Source organism: Chelonoidis abingdonii, chromosome 5, assembly GCF_003597395.2.
Source record: "Chelonoidis abingdonii isolate Lonesome George chromosome 5, CheloAbing_2.0, whole genome shotgun sequence".
NCBI classification, from domain to species: domain Eukaryota; kingdom Metazoa; phylum Chordata; order Testudines; family Testudinidae; genus Chelonoidis; species Chelonoidis abingdonii.
The window spans coordinates 33,785,404-33,799,208 of NC_133773.1; the positions used below are offsets into that span (position 1 = coordinate 33,785,404).

General features: G+C 42.2%; 1 long non-coding RNA gene across 1 annotated transcript in view; it reads left to right on the top strand.

Annotated features, from left to right (window-relative positions):
* The first annotated feature begins 5,660 nt into the window (after window positions 1–5,660).
* LOC116833050 (uncharacterized) overlaps window positions 5,661–13,805 on the top strand; it is a 78,047-nt gene continuing 69,902 nt past the window's right edge. The window contains exon 1 of the long non-coding RNA XR_004375596.2: window positions 5,661–6,419. This is a non-coding gene — a long non-coding RNA (uncharacterized LOC116833050). The remainder of the gene's footprint in view (window positions 6,420–13,805) is intronic.

Consider the following 13,805-nt stretch of genomic DNA (forward strand, 5'->3'; position numbering starts at 1 on the left):
CTTACTAAATCAAAGTCCCCCTTAAGTAAAAGTTGCAGGATCTGCCTGTCATTGAATTACTCTGAAAAGACACATCATTTGAATATACACGAGTTCCATTGTAAAACAACTCTACAGGAGACCTGTGCCATTGGGAAGCAATGAAAGCAGGAAGATGTTACATTTTAAAGTAATATTTGCAAAATGTAGTAATGATAAAATAATGGTTTTACTTTTAACATAGAAATCAGGTGCCTTATTTAGACCTTGTAGTCTGAAATAACATGAATATTATGAATCTCATTAACTATAATGTTGTTAAGACAAACCCCTCTCCTGAGTAGTAAAAAGAAATATATATATTTATTATTTTATTTTTAAATGCTAGGTTCTCTCTTCAGTTAGGAGATGATTCGGTGCAAGCTGTGGCTGGACCAATGGCATCTTTTGGCAGACACCTTAGCTTGACAGTAAAAGTCAGTTTCAGCAAATATCAGAGAGATAGCGTTTGTTTATTCCTTTTAATTTAATGAGAATGGATTAAAATGGGTGAATAAATCCAGAAAAAAACTAATGTGGCTAATCACTTTTGTCCCAGCCTGACTGGTTTATTCCATCAGTCCTGCCCGTTTATAAACTTCTTAATCACATTGGCCTCCTTCAGATCTAGTCACTGGTTTTTAATTCATTCCAGTCGATTTAAAGTTAAGAGGAGCTTGAAAACCAAAGGAACCTTCAAATAAAATGGCCAGGGATGCAGGAACAATCCTATTAGCTCACAAAAATTTCAATATATTTAAAAAGAAATGAAGTAGTAGTAGCGCATAAGAGAGTTAGGAGCCTTTGGGCTCCTCTGGAAACGCCAGCCTGAGTGAATACGTTAAAGAACAAGTACTGTTAGGATGATATCTTTCGATGCTATGCCTCTCTTGTACTTATTCATTCTATGTCCCCCAAATTCTAATGATTTGATAGGTGCTCCAAAACCAAGTTATAAATAAAAATGTCTGGTTACACTACTCTTATCATACTTTAATCAGTGTCATGGAGCATATGCCTTTGATTTATAGATGTTAAGGCCAGAAGGGACCATTATGATAATCTTGTCTGATCTATGCAACAAAGGCCTTAGACTACTGCCTAGCAATTTCTGCATCAAACCCATAACTTGTCTTTTAGAAAGAGGCCTCCAATCTTGATGTAAAGATTCCAAGTGACCAAGAACCTACTGCCTTCCCAGGCAAGTTGTTCTGTTGGTTGATGACTCCTATTGTAAAAAAATAAAAAAAAAATAAAATAAAAATCTGTGCCTTTCTGATCTGAATTAGTCTGGCTTCAGCTTCCACCCACTGGATCTTTTTCTGCCTTTATCTGCTAGATCAAAGAGCCCTCTACTATCAGAAGTCTTCTTCCTGTGTAAGTACTTATAGGGCATGCCTACGCTACAAACTGCTCGATACAAGTTATGTTAGCATAAAGCACTGCAGTTAGTGTATTGCTTATGTGTGTGCAAACTTTGTTCCTGGAGTCGGTGCTGCAAGTGCTGACCAGGAATGCTTATGTTGATGCACAGTGCGGTGTACCTGGAGTAGGGATCCCAGTGTACAACCCACCACGGTCCAGTGCAGTGTCTTTTGCGAAATTTTAGCAGTGCATGGTGGGGCAGAAATGAGTCACACAAGGGGTAACTGGGAGCAAAGGGTCAACTTCCCTGTGTGCAATTGTCTCCATCCCATAATGGTATCTATATCCCATAACTTTCGCACCTTTTCAAAAATCCCACAAACCCACGGAGCCCTCCTCATTATCCACAGTCTGACAGAAGCATGGAGCCTGAACAGCTCTGCGCTGTTTTCTTAAGCATTGCAAATACAGGACGCACAATCCTCTGGTATTTGCAGAACTGTATGAAGAACCAAATCAGTGAGGAACAAGAAGTTTTCTTGAAGGACAGATTGCTGTGGGACATAGCAAGAACCAATTCAAGGTTGTTGGTGGCATTCATGGAGCAATTGCAGAGGATGGAGTGCCATATGTGGGCCTGAGAAACAAGAGCTGATTCTGGGACTGCATCTTAATGCAGGCTTGTGATGATGAGCAGCGGCTGCAGAAATTTTGGATGTTCAAGGCCACACTCCTAGATCTCTGTGCCAAACTTGGCCCAGCTGTCCCGTGCAGGGACACCAAAATGAGAGCTGCACTGACAGCAGAGAAGCAAGTGGCAATTGCACTGTGGAAACTTGCAATGCCGCATTGCTACTGGTCAGTAGGAAATAATTTTGGAGATGGAAAGTCCACTCTTGGGGACATCGTTATGCAAGTGCACTGGGCTATTAACCATCTCCTGCTATGCAGGATTGTGACTTTCAGCAATGTGCAGGACATAGTGGATGAATTTGCAGCAATGGGGTCGAACTGCAGTGGAGCAATATTTGGCCTGCACATCCCTATTTTGGCACCAGACCACCTTGCCACAGAGCACAGTAACAGGAATGGCTACTTTTCAATTGTTATGCAAGTATTGGTGGCTCACTGGGGATGCTTCATCAACATTGGCCAGTCAGGGAAAGTGCATGATGCTCACATCTTTAAGAACATAGAACTGTTCAGAAAGCTGCAAGCAGGAATTTTCGTTCTTGACTAGCAAATTATCTTTAGCAATTTTGAAATACCAATAGTGATCCTGGGGACCCAGCCTACCCCTTACTTCATGAAGCCATAGACTGGCCACCTCGACTGCACTAAGGTGAGAGTTCCTTGACAGCACTAAGGAACGATTCAGCAGGTGCAGCATGACAGTTGAATGTGCTTTAATTTTGCCCTTAGAAATGACTGCTCCCCTTAGAGAAGAGAGTGGCTAATTGATTCTTCACAGCTTTGTTCAAATATGGTAACAGTTTGTACTGTGCACAAGCCCACTGGGAGAGAGAATTCTCCTTAATAAAATGGATATATTTAGCAATGGAGATTCTCTTTATGAAAGAGAATTTCCCTTATAAAATAATTAATATTTAAGCCTACTTAGTATTTATCCGTGACCTCTGCACAATGTAAATTTCCGTTATTTAACTTGCCTTATTTGCTACATTTAAAGCGATAGCTATAGGTCATGATAAAAGAGCTTGTTGGCTAGAAAACTCAAAGATATATGACAGCTGCTAGAGTGGTGAAAGTTTACCATTGGATACCATGCAGGGATTGCTTTCTTCTTTTTAATATTTACAACTCATTTGAAGGAGAACAGCAACAGCACAATGCTAACATTTTTCCAGTTAAATGAAAGATGATGATAAAATGAATGATGAGGAACAGGGGAACATGATGTAGAGATAGGTGGAGCTAGTAGAGCCCGGTGTCAGATCCAGTGAGTGACAAAAGCACACTTTAGAGCCAATATAAGAAGTCCGCTAGCAAGAAATACATATTAAGATTGAGAGTATATGAATAGAGCCACGCTGCAGGGGAAAAAGGCTTAGGAGGAGATCACAGTGAAACAAGCCTCAACTCCAGTCAGTGTACACAGGATTTGTTAAGAGGGGAGGCTAAAATGTTTGCACATTATTGCTGAGGCACAGTCATTCCTGAATTTCCCATAGGGGATATATGGCTCCACACTTCCTACTCAGGCCAGTGGCTAAATGCCACAATTTGGCCTTTCAGGTATAAAGATAACTGCTTAACTTACATTTCTGCCTCAGGGAGCTAAAGTGGAGTTTCCCATTGAAATCAAGAGGAAGGTGCTTAAAAATTGATGGCCTGAGGTGCCCTTCTGTATTGTGGAAATGTTTTCCCTAGTCGATGGATTACAAAAAGTTAAGGAAATGAAAATGAATTTAAAGAGATAATTTGTTGAGGTGGAGGGGGATGTGGTGGTGGAAAGCAACTCTGTAACACACCTGAGATTAATGGTCTCTAGCAAAATCTCTAGAGAAAAGAGATTCAAACACAAAGGCTTGTGAGACTGGAAGTAGGAGAAAATAAAGAAACCAACACTGACTAGAGAATTTTCTTGAGTTCCCAGAGAAAAGGGGAAGGAAGAAGAGCTTCTTTTCATCTTCTGAGTCTACATTTGTTTAGGGAAAAACAACTGTACAGTCAAATGAGAAACTTAACAGTGAGGGGAAAAGTTCTGATTACAGGCAGGTGACAGCTTGAAACTCCCTGCTGAATTAAAGCTGATCCATACAGATGAATAACAGATACAAGGGCAATGTGACTATAAGATGGTACAATTTTTCTAAAACCCAGGCTGATGGGATTTTATCTAAAGATAAAAGGGAAGGAATTCCCTGTGCAAGATCAGTCTGAAAGGTGCTCAGAGAGAGAGCAACTGGTTATACGCTCAGGTAGCTAATAGAAGGGTATGGTTCTATTACACTGTGTTATCTCACTGAAGAATCAAGTACAGCCTAAGGGTTTAATGGGGACAGTGTCCATATATGACTTGGACTGAAAAAATAAAAGTTCTTTGTTATAAATGATTTCTTTATAAGCATCTAAATCCCTGTCCAAACTAAAATACTAACAAAACAAAACAAATATATTACTTAAAAATCCCTCAGGTTGCTTTAACACAACCTTAAGATGTCTTGATCAGTCTTTTAGGGTGTTTCAGCAACCCTCCTGAACTGCTATATTGCAAATCCTCTTTAGGCAAGTCCTTGTCTGTAACAGACTGTTCAGTCTCATAGTCAATAAGAAAATCAATTTGTGAATTATTTTCAATTTTTCAAGTGTCTGCTTTCACTTCACTTGTCTCTGCCAACTCCTTAGTCTTGAGTAGATGCTTATGACTCTCATAAGATTTTGTCTTTATCAGAGGTTACTGACTATGAATGAGATGACTCTTCTTTGGTCACTCTAGCTGGCCAGTGCCCATCTTGCCAAATTCTCACCATCCCTGGAACTGATAGCCAACTGCGACCAAACATCATCATCAGCAATGAAGACCAGAAGAAGATCATTCTGGTGGATGTCGCAGTGCCCTTTGAGAACGGGACCCAGGCCTTCCATGATGCCTGAGCTCGAAAGGTGGAGAAATACACTCCTCCGGCTAACACTGAGAACTAAGGGTTACCAGGTTCAGACAGACGTGCTGATCTTTGGATCATGGAACCCCAGTAATGAACGAGTGTTGAGAGAATGCAGAATCGGTCAGTGCTACGCTTGGCTGATGCGGCAACTCATGGAGTTGGACGCCATCAAGTGGTCGAGGGACATCTACATAGAACACATCACCGGACATCAGCAATACCAGGAGGGATGGGCTGAAGTGCTGATGAGAAGCACAGTGGGGAAAGTAACTGAAATAATTTCCTCATGGATTGTATTTTCCAAATGGACAATCTACCCTAAATGCTCAATTACTGAGGGACAATCTACACTCATCCCTATATTTGCTTTCTACAACCAACTCTCTGTACAACTTTTCATGAGTGATGTACCCGAGTATTCAGATTCTAATATCTAAAGCATATTGTTAAATTTATTCATCTTAATTTGGATTATTGCTGATTTATGCACTATATGTATCTTATGATTTTTTAAAACATTGTGGATAATCTAAGCACTATACCCAGATGTACAGACACTCTTTTCTTAACTTGTGTACTATATAATTTTTTTTAACAATAGCTTTAATTCATTTTTTAATTCCTTTAAATAGTTTAGGAGCCCAGTAGTCGTGCTCACTATGTTCTGTGCGTCAGTAGCTGCCAGAAACCCATCAGAGCAACCTCATGTACATAGCTAGATGTGGTGAAGTGGTGATGGGTTAACTGGGTTACCCAGAATGTTATGAGATAGAGCAATGTTCTACCCTGTTGGGATTCCCTCTGAGACCTTTTCCACTTGGCTTACCCAGAACACTCATCCGGTTCTGAGAGAACACTTTATTCAGTTCTCTGAAATCCAGGAAATCAGTTAAGCTCCAGACTCATCACTGAAGATTCTTGATTGGCATACAATCAAACTGAACTTGAGTTGATCAAGCTCAAGTGTAAGGGGTGGATACAGGTATAATACACATCCAACATACATAAATCATGAATCATCTCATGTATACGCTTACAAAATATTAACTAATAGTATTAAGTGTATCACACACTTTATGATTTGTCTATTAATTTTTGTAACCAATCCTATGAACTATCCATGAGCTGCAAAGTATGGTAGTAAGCAAAGCTGCAGCTGCAAGCTTATTACACTTTACTCATCTTACCATTTCTATATCTACTAGCTACATGTTATTTACAAGGCCACTTATAACTTTATGACTTGTCTCTTGTTAACCTGTTTCCCAACTTCTCTTCCTTACTTCATGCATTGTTCATACGAGGTCTACACATCCCACTCAACTTCCTGTTTGATTCAGTGGAAGGTGCACCCATACTGTTTGTGATGCAGCTGAATAAAGCAGCAAGTCCCCAGTCTTCAGTCCTGTGAGTAGGCTTTATTATCATTGTTCTTATTTTTGCACTGAGTGGTCCTTTTCAAAACTAGGTCTGGCATATTTGTGCCTGTTTAGTATAAACATGGTTATTTGGGACCCAACTATGTTCCTGTGGTTTCCTCATATTGTGGTTTGTTGTGTAAAGAGCAAAAGACACAATATCCACCTGCAATTCAAGATGCCTTGTTATTTGCCTTTGCTGTGGTGTGCCGTCTCCCTTTGGATACTTATCTCAGACAACTTCATCTGACTCTTGAAGAGCACCTTCGTTTCCCCCAAAAGGTGTTTTTAATAAGATCACTGTTTGACCTGTAGTCAGTATCTTCCCCACCTCTTTTTTCTTCCCTTCTATATTCCCTCACATTTGTTTGGAATTTTAATAATGGAGTGATTATGTTTCATTCTTTATTAAAATATTTTACTACACTTTAAGAGAACTGAATAATTCCACAGGAAGGTGGTGATAGAGATGTTGTGAGGAGGATTGGCGGCGGGGAGTGATTACAAAAATAGTAAATCCTGAGGTGGAGTGCCACACTTCAGTGATTTTTCTAATCTACTCTTCAAAGAAAAGGGTGCTAGGAAATCACACAGTTTGCAGTAGGTCTTCAAAAACCTTATAGTTTGGGGATTGGGGTGAATGGTCTAGGATGAAACAATGGAATGAACTCCTATACAGATAGGCACTTTTGTGGAGCAAGAGGATGAAGGATTCAGTAACAAAGCAGAGAGAAGCGGCCATGTTTTTAAGAACAGACTATATAAACAGCTGTCAGGGAAGGTCTAGGTTTAGTTGGTCTTGTCTCAGTTCAGGGGGCTGGACTTGACTTCCTGAGGTCCCTTCCAGTCCTATATTTCTATGATTTGGTGTTTGTGCTAAATGGCACTCTCCAGACCAGCTAACTGTTAGGAAATTATGCAAAGGGTATTTGTTCTTTGTCAAAGTAGTGTAACTAGTGTGGGTTTTACAGGTCATCATCCTGTGGGAAAGTAGAAAGTGAGCTTGACAGCAAAAGTGGCATGTTTTTAGTCAAGAACCCTACAAAGGCAGATTGAGAAACAGACTGCAGCAGAACTTACGAACATGAGTCAGGAAACCCAGCGCCCAATTCTCTATTGCTCTGCACATTGTGCAGTTATTTAAAGTGCCAAGTGGGTGTAAAATTCTACCAGATCAGAATGGTAGATAATTTTCATGTTTTTCCACTCACTCTGCATGGGTGACTGCAGAAGGTTCTGGATAATGGAGAATCAAGCTGCTGGGTTCTATTTCTGATCCTGCACTTGACATCCTATATGATCTTGGGCAATTCATTCAAGCTCTCTACGCTCTGTTTCCCCATTTGTCTCTTGGTAGTCCATCGATCCGATGATGACAAATCTGTGCAGATCATCTATTGTTGGTCTCATGGTGTGCCCTCTGATTATTGTACAAGCCAATTCTAGAGGTGCACATTTTGCTGCAGATGGCACATGGGAAGTTCGCGGTCAGTGGATTGTGCGCTGCTGATGCTCTGTGACGTCATTCACATGCCTCTTGTAGACACCGGCAGTGGTCTTCCTCAAAGGCGATGCAGATATTTCTAACTGTTGCACGTCACTGTGTTCTGTCGCTGGCGGCGACCTCAAGGTACCTGGGTTTGATACTGCTGTACTGCAGATTGGCTTTGATGGTGTCCTTGTAACGTTTCAGTGGACGACTGATATGCCGGATGCCCTGGGAGAGCTCACTATACAGAAGCTGGCGGGAGATTCTGTTGGCATCCATGAGGCTGACATGACCAGTCCAACATAGCTGTGACTTCATGATCATCATTTTGATGCTTGTCATCTGGGCTTTCTTGAGGACCTCGAGATTGGGCACTTTGTCTTGCCAGAGGATCTTCATGATGTTGCGGAGGCAGTGCATATGGAATGCTTCAAGCTGCTTGATGTGACACCTATATAGTGTCCATGTTTCGTACCTGTACAAAAGAGATGAGAGAACAACAGCTCTGTACACAAGCAGTTTTGTTGACATCCGGATGTTGTGGTGGTTTAAAACTTTGACAGGCAGACAGCCAAGTGCCTGGCTTGCTTTGGATATTCGTGCATTGATCTCATTATCCAGTGATCCATCTCTTGATATGACACTATCCTGGTATTTAAAGTTCTCCACTACTTTAAGATGAGTGCCGTCAAAGGAGATACTCGGGACAGAAGCATTTGATCCAGGTGCAGGTTGATGAAGAACTTCTGTCTTTCCGAGGCTGATAGTTAGTCCGAAGAGTTGCGAGGCCTCAGCAAACTTGTTGACAATGTGCTGAAGATCATTTTCAGTGTGAGCCATGAGGGCACAGTCGTCAGCAAAGAGTGCCTCAAGAAGGAGTTTCTGCACTGTCTTAGTCTTTGCATTCAGGCGACGGAGGTCAAAAAGTGAACCATTGTGCCGGTATTTCAAGTATATACTTCGGTCCAGATCTTTCATTGCATGGTAAAGGACGCATGCAAAGAATAGGCTAAATAGGACAGGAGCGAGAACACATCCTTGTTTCACGCCATTGGTGATGTTGAAGGGGGCTGATGTGGCTCCATCAGACAATACTTCGCCTGTCATGCTGTCATGAAAAAGGCGTATAATCTGGACAAATTTTCTTGGGCAGCCAAGTCGTGTTAGAATGGTCCAAAGGGCTTCCCTGTTGACGGTATCAAACGCCTTTGCCAGATCTATGAAGACACCATAAAGGTGCATATTCTGTTCAATGCACTTGTCTTGTGTTTGTCTGACAGCAAACACCATGTTGACTGTGCTCCAGCCAGATTGGAAACCACATTGACTTTCAGGTAGATTTGCCTCGGAAATATTGGCTATTAGATGGTTCAAGATGATGCAGGCAATGATCTTCCCACCAACAGAGAGGAGAGATATGCCTCCATAGTTTCCACATTCTGCTTTGCTGCCTTTGTTCTTGAAAAGAGAGCCAATAGTAGCATTGTGGAGGTCCTGTGGTATGTTTTCATCCTCCCAGATGCTGATGATCACGCTGTGGAACGCTGCTAGTGCTGCTGGACCTGCTGCTTTGTATATCTCTGCTGGTATAACATCTTTTCCAGGAGCTTTTCCTGAATTTATCTGGCTAACAGCTTTCTTAATCTCATCTATAGTGGGCAGAAAGTCAAGAACTGTCAGAGCAGATTGTTGTGGAATTTCATTGAGGACATTATTATTCATGGTTGATGGTCTATTGAGAAGGTCGCTACAGTGTTCTTACCATCTTTCATTGATGCCTTCTTTATCTTTAATCAGCGTTGTGTAGTCTGATGAGAGCAATGGGGTGGTCCTTGGTTTAGAAGGTCCATAGACAGTCTTAATAGCACTGAAGAACATCTTTGAGTTGTGAGTCTCAGCATAGTGCTCAGTTTCTTTGGCTTTGCTCTCCCACCAGTTGTCTTGCATCTGATGGAGGTCTTTCTGTGTTTTGCTCTGAAGATACTTGAAATGGTCCCGTTTAGAGACGGAGGAGGGGTCATTCTGCCATTCGATAAAGGTTTTTCTCTTTACTTCCAGTGCTGAGCATATTTCTTCTTGGTTCTCATCAAACCAATCCTGATGTGTTCTTTTCTTTGGTCCAAGAGATGTTATTGCTGTGTCAGTCACTATCTGCTTGAGCTGGTCTCACTTTCAGTTACAGTACAGATCAATTGTCCGTGGGATGTCACTTTGTCATCAAGACTCCTCTGGAAATTGTTGAAACACTGAGTATCCTTCAGTTTGGCTATGTTGAAAGCAGGTCGCACATGCTTAGGCCATTTGTGCCGAGAGGGAGCGATGTGAAGTTGAAGAGACATCCTGACTGATCTGTGGTCTGTCTAGCACTCTGCGCTTCGCATTACTCTGGTGATCATTATGTCTCAGATGTCTTGCCTTCTGACAATGGCATAATCTATCAGATGCCACTGTTTGGACCTAGGGTGCATCCATGTTGTTTTGTATTTGTCCGCTTGTCGGAACAGAGTGTTGGTAATGGTCAGGTCATTTTCAGAACAAAGGCTCAAAAAGAGTAGTCCATTGCTGTTCATTTTGCCTACACCATGTGGCCCAGTTACTCCTTTCCAGTTCTCACTGTCAACCCCGACTTGGGCATTGAAATCTCCAAGTAGGAGTCGTTTGTCTGTTACAGGTGTGGCCTTGATCAGTCTGTCAAGATCTTCATAGTATTGTTCCTTTGAGTTGTCAGAGCATGTTAGAGTGGGTGCATATGCTCTGATGATGGTGGCATGACGTTTGGCATTTAGCGGGAAGCGTAGTTTCAGCAATCTTTCATTGATACCCACTGGTAGGTCTGAGAGTTGATGCATCAATGAGGTTTTTATTGCCAGACCAACTCCATGTATTCTGTTCTCTGTCTCAGTCTTACCCTTCCAGAAGAAGGTGTAACCACTTCTTGGTTCGCTCAAGGAACCTTCCCCAGGCAATCTTGTTTCACTTAGTGCCGCTATATCGATGTTGTAGCGGCTAGTTCTCGAGCAATGAGAGCTGTCCTTCTCTCAGGTCTTGCAACAGCTTCTCGATTTATGAGGGTACGAACATTCCATGCACCAATGGTAAGTTTCTTCAAATTTTTCTTTTGGTTTCGGCCGCAGGTTGGGTTAAACTGCCAGCTGCGGCTTGCTGGCCAGTTGTTGTAGGGCAGGCAATTTTTAGGCCACCTTTTCTAGGCGCCTCCCTTACTAGGGTGAGCAGTGCTGTCCTGAAGAGGGCTGCTCAGATGCCTGGGATACTGCTGGGCAACTCTGCTGCCCCAGGTACAGAGCTAGATGATCACCTATCCACAGGCCGCCTGCATGCAGGATTGGGACTACGACTCCCAGTGGTAACGTCCACCTGTTGCGTTGCCCCTCCCCCATTGCTGCAGGACTTGGGTGGTATGATGATGATGTTTGATGATTTGCACAGGACCTGTGCGTGAAAGTGGTAGAGCCATTGCATGGGAGCAATCCCAGTCTCTTGACCTTAGAAGCTAGACACCAATGGTACAAAAAATCGTCACGACTGGTAACTTCTTTGGTTGCAGTGGATGGCCTTGACATCTTTTGTGCCTCGTCAAGCCCTTTGCTATCCACAAAGTGTTGCAGAACCGCCGCCTTGGCCATTGGATCTTAGTGATCTCTTTCGCCCGGTCGATCTCTTTCGCCCTGAGGTCGCATGCAGGTAGGCATGTCCCTAATTCACTGAGGGTTTGAGTCCCATCAGTTACACTTACCTGGTTTAGCCGGCCTGTCAAAGCCGTTGCCCGGGGTGTGGCCACTGCGCATGCTGCAGCTATTTGGAGCCACAGGTGAGAGCTGAGTGACAGGTGGGGACCAAAGTGGACGGACCACCCCCGAAGGGGAATGACAAGTCCCCTCATTGGAGGTACTACCCCTCCCTGGGCACCCCATACACGCCTCCCCATTTGTAATATGCCTTCCCAAATTGCAAAGCTCAGGTTTTGATCCAAAAAAATGGAAATGGAGACAATTCAATTTCTGCAAAATCATTAAAATTAGTTTTTGTTTCAGTGCAGAAAGAAACCAAATTTCAAAAACTCTGAAGCTGCCATGAAGTGGAATTGTTGTCCTCCTAGTGATGATAAAATACTTAGTGCTGCTGGAACACTTTTCACCTGTAAAAATCAGGGCACTTAAGCTAGTGTTATATTTTCTCCCCTCCCCATTTGTAATAGGCGATAATATAACACTAGCTTTAAGTGCCCTGATTTTTACAGGTGAAAAGTGTTCCAGCAGCACTAAGTATTTTATTATCACTAGGAGGACAACAATTCCACTTCATGGCAGCTTCAAAGGTTTTGAAATTTGGTTTCTTTCTGCACTGAAACAAAAACTAAACCATTTTAATGATTTTGCAGAAATTGAATTGTGTCCATTTCCTTTTTGGATCAAAACCTAAGCTTTGCAATTTGGGAAGGCATATGTAGCCAGGTGCCTAAGGTACTGGCTAGGGATATGGGAGGCACAGTTTCAAGTCGCTCTTCTTGATTCAGAGTCAAAATTTTCTTTCCAGATCATTCTCAATCAGCCAGAGAAGGTCCTCCCCTATCCCAGGTCCGTACCCTGGAGCAAAGCTACAGAGTGTGAGAGCATCACTTGCTCTCTGGAACTGTGCCCCAAGGAAAACGTCATAGAAACTGATATGTTTCTGCAAAACATTTTGTCTTTGATGAAACAGCATATTTCAACAAAATGAAAAGTCATTGAAATTGTTCTGACCAGCTCTGTGGCAAGAGACCAGAGCAGAGGATCAGATAAGTCGCTGCCACGTTTAATTTCTATGAATGAAACACATAGAGAAGCAGCCTTGGATAATGCACCATTCATAATTCAGACTAAGTTCTAGACCAATCATTGTTCATCATACAGCACGGAGCCAAAGATTTTGTTACTGAGAGCATAGCAGCTGATGCTAATTTAGATTTACAGCCAAAGACAATGGCTAGCTTCAGGCCCTAGGCAACCCAAGAAAAGCACCAGCGACGGCACTGGCATTCTGGAAGAACAATTCAGTAATAGCTCTTGAGACACAGGAGCTGTCAGTCCTGATAGATTTATTACTATTTGTTATTGTTTTTGTGGTTTATGCCCTCCACCCCTTAATTTTTGGACTGTCTTTCTGCCAATGTATTTTGAAAATATTCTCACACTTTGTCTGGTCTCCTCTGGAAGGAAGTGCTAAATTGGAATTAACAATTCTTCTATATTTGAAAAACAGTGTTGACGCTTTTCCTGCTGTTAAGCAACAGACAATAGAGGCTGATCTGTCATTATTTACCTTGTGTGCTTTAATTACACTCCCACGCACACAACACACATACAGAGTAAGTTCATCTGTTCAGGGGACTGGGGTGGGACAGGAAAATGTAGGACAGAGGAGTGCTGAACCAGCCAGCCAGGCACAATGGCTGAAGGTACTAAGGGCTTGCAGTTTTTTTGACTTCAGCTGGCATTGTGGGTGCTTAGCCAATCAGAGCAACAGGAGATAAATCCATAACAGATCCTCAGCTGCTGTCAATTGTACCCTGATTTATGGCAGCTGAGAATGTGGCTCATTGTTCTTAATGAATACCTCTACAAAATAGAGCAGTTGGCTTTGTTGGCTAAGCTGTATGCAGGATTGGTACTTTTCCTCAGTCTATACAAGAACATGCTTGAATTTATAAACTTCAATGTATGTGTTTGCTTTAAGTATGTGGTGTTTCTGATAGGATCTTTTTAGGGAAATCTCCCTTTCTCTCTTGTTTTATACCCATCATCCTTCACAAACTTCTGCTTCAATCAACTTCCTTCCATCTGAAGATGAAGTTCCTTCTGAAGCCCTGCAGATCAATCTAATGGAGTT